Source organism: Salvelinus sp. IW2-2015, unplaced genomic scaffold, assembly GCF_002910315.2.
Source record: "Salvelinus sp. IW2-2015 unplaced genomic scaffold, ASM291031v2 Un_scaffold3146, whole genome shotgun sequence".
NCBI classification, from domain to species: domain Eukaryota; kingdom Metazoa; phylum Chordata; class Actinopteri; order Salmoniformes; family Salmonidae; genus Salvelinus; species Salvelinus sp. IW2-2015.
In genome coordinates, this window is record NW_019944435.1 from 28,550 (window position 1) to 31,943 (window position 3,394).

At 42.8% G+C, this 3,394-nt stretch overlaps 1 long non-coding RNA gene across 1 annotated transcript in view; it reads left to right on the plus strand.

Annotated features, from left to right (window-relative positions):
* The window catches only part of LOC112075417 (uncharacterized), a 14,449-nt gene extending 11,969 nt beyond the window's left edge, over positions 1–2,480 (plus strand). Inside the window, exons 3-4 of the long non-coding RNA XR_002894980.2 lie at positions 1,621–1,657; positions 2,412–2,480. This is a non-coding gene — a long non-coding RNA (uncharacterized lncRNA). The remainder of the gene's footprint in view (positions 1–1,620; positions 1,658–2,411) is intronic.
* Positions 2,481–3,394: the final 914 nt, after the last annotated feature.

Sequence of the window (3,394 nt, forward strand, 5' to 3'; positions counted from 1 at the left end):
AGATGGAGATGGGATGGAGTCAGTGGGTGGCCATGGGTACCTCTGGGACTCCCAGCAGCACTGTACCAGTCAGTCATAATGAGTTACAGTGAAAGTGGAGCTCCTCTCTTAGTGTTTCACTAGGTTTTCATCCCAGATCAACCAGCCACTCCCACTCCTCCTGTCCTCCTCTATCCATCTCCTCCTGTCATCCTCTCTCCATCTCCTCCTGTCCTTCACTCTCCATCGCCTCCTGTCATCCTCTCTCCATCTCCTCCTGTCCTCCTCTCTCCATCTCCTCCTGTCCTCCTCTCTCTATCTCCTCCTGTCCTCCTCCCTCATCTCCTCCTGTCATCCTCTCTCCATCTCCTCCTGTCCTCCTGTCCTCCTCTCTCCATCTCCTCCTGTCCTCCTCTCCCCATCTCCTCATCTTCTCCTGTCCTCCTCTATTCTCCATTCATTCCCAATTCAAAGTTCATTATGTAAAGTACCTACCAGGCCTGGGTTGGGCGCTGGGCTGAGATCATATTCATTGTGCCTCTCCAATTCACAGTCAAATGTTCTTATTATGCCTCAGAACTGTTCTCTTGTTATAAAAGAGTCTCAGCTAGAGGGAAAATGTAAAACGTAATGTGGCAATTACATTTGTCACAGATGGTTAGTAGCTGAGATAATACAGTACATGTTAGATATTAATATCCTCCTCAATTGGGCTCAATTCGAACTGGCATCTAAAGATCCTCTTGAGACAAGTGCTTTAAAGGCCAATGAATACTTGCTATTGTCACGCCCTGGCCTTAGTTATCTTTGTTCTCTTTATTATTTTAGTTAGGTCAGGGTGTGACATGGGGGGATGCAGGTGTTTTGGTTATTGTCTATGTTATGTTGCATGTTAGCACAGTGTTTCTATAGCGGTCACGTTCGTCTTATTCMTTTTGTTGTTTTTTGTTTAAGTGTTCTTCATTAAATCTAGAAATAGGTATTCAAACCACGCTACGCTTTGGTCCGCTTCTTACGACGATCGTGACAGCTATGCTGCATTCTTCAGTGTCATGGTAATGCATATACTATAGGGCTGGGCTGTTGACATCTTACCCGAGGTCCAGGGTACTGTGGTTTTATGTTCCACCTGATAATTAAATGTACATATGTGGTGTCCCAGGCCTACATAATTTCCTGATTACAAGGGGAAGAAAAAAATGAATGAAAAAAAATGAGAACTGACCTTAAGTTCCAGGTAGGGTGTATTATAAAACTGGTCGTTTGGATCCTAAATGCTGATTGGACGAGCAGCGTAGCAACCATTTTGTTTAGAACTGATGACCAGTCCTTTTGCAAAGCAACTATGCAAAAATAATTCAAGACTTAATTCAACATCTGTAGAAACATGGACAAAATAACTAACAATCAGATTTTTGTCCAGAATATATCTTCTGATGGAATAATTAAATTGTATTAATTTACTTATCAAAATAACATTTTAATGAAACTATGTAATTTATTGTAATTTTAATATGTTGGTAACAGTTTTATAAAAGCAATAATCACGGTGGGCCGAACAACGCAATTTACCCGTGTCTGCCTCTTATGCTTAATAATATTATGGGATGTATTCCTGATGATGTGTTATTATTGTTGCAGGTGTTGGATGATCCTGCAGAGGACAACCTTCACATGGGTATGTACCTCACAGTCTTATCTCGACTGTAAATCGACCTGTTAGTGCCCTGAGCAGTTGGCACAGCTGACTCCATATGAAAACGCTAGACTAGAGGACGCAGGAGGATAGGTCCCGTGTGGCTCAGTTGGTAGAGCATGGCGCTTGCAACGCCAGGGTTGTGGGTTCATTCCCCACGGGGGGACCAGGATGAATATGTATGAACTTTCCAATTTGTAAGTCGCTCTGGATAAGAGCGTCTGCTAAATGACTTAAATGTTAAATGTAAATGTAGCACATAAACGCAGCCTCTCTACCACGCACACTTAGAAAAAAGTATTCTTCTTTTGTCCCCATAAGAGAACCCTTTTTGGTTTCAGGTAGAACCATTTGGTGGTGAAAGGGTTCCACTTGGAACCAAAAATAGTTATTTTCGGAGGGACAGTTGAAGAACCCTTTAGGATTCTAGGTAGCACCTTGTCTTCTAAAGTGTGCGTCACCTGTCTAAGGTACATAGACTATGGTTGGATTCCTTCCATCAGTACCAGTAGACATGGCAGGAGAGAGAATGGCTGAGTTAAGGCATCAAACCACCTAATCTACTATAGGTAATTATGGCTATTGGCAAATGAAATGAAAAGGTGTCGTACCATACAGTGTTAGTGTCAGACTACAACCAATTGTGCTGAGTTCGACAGTATACAGTACTATAATCTCTTTGACAGACATAGACTGATGCATTTATCATCTCTGTCTCTCTCTCTCTCTCCTGAAGTGTTTGATTTGATGCCAAAGGGGTGAGTAGCCTAGGACATGTCGTGTCCTTTTTTTCATCAATAATTGAAGCCCGACCCCTCATCCCCTCTTCCCCTTTCCCCTCATCCTCCCTTTCCTCTCTTCTCTCTCTCTAGTGCCTCCTTCATTACTCAAAGCTGACGTAGTGCCTTTGTTCACTGCTCTCTCTTCCTCTCCTCCTCCCCCCGTCGTTCTCTTTCCAGAGGAGATTGATCATGTGCTTGTGTTTGACACTTGACAGTTATTACCCGTGGTATTACCACTAGACCAGAGTTTCTCTATGCTTTTTGCCCCGCTTCTCTTCCTGTTAAGAGAGAGTTTTTATTCCTCTCATTTGTTGCAGTGCATTTTTCTAAAGTAAAGGGATGATGAGTTCCTTTGGTTAGTGACTCAAATCAATTCAAATTTGATTTGTCACGTGCTTCGTAAACAACAGGTGTAAACTAACAGTTTAGACCATGGAGAAGCCATTTTGTATCAGACATTCCCCTGTTCAGACCACAGAGAAACCCCTTTGATATACCAGACATTCCCCTGTTTAAACCACTGAGAAACCCCTTTGATGTACCAGACATTCCCCTGTTCAGACCACTGAGAAACCCCTTTGATATACCAGACATTCCCCCTGTTTAAACCACTGAGAAACCCCTTTGATGTACCAGACATTCCCCTGTTTAAACCACTGAGAAACCCCTTTGATGTACCAGGCATTCCCTGTTTAAAACCACTGAGAAACCCCTTTATGTACCAGACATTCCCCTGTTTAAACCACTGAGAACCCTTTGATGTACCACATTCCCCTTTAAAACCACTGAGAACCCCCTTTGATGTACCAGACATTCCCCTGTTTAAACCACGAGAAACCCCTTTGATGTACCAGACATTCCCCTGTTTAAACCACTGAGAAACCCCTTTGATGTACCAGACATTCCCCTGTTTAAAATCAAAACCCTTTGATGTACA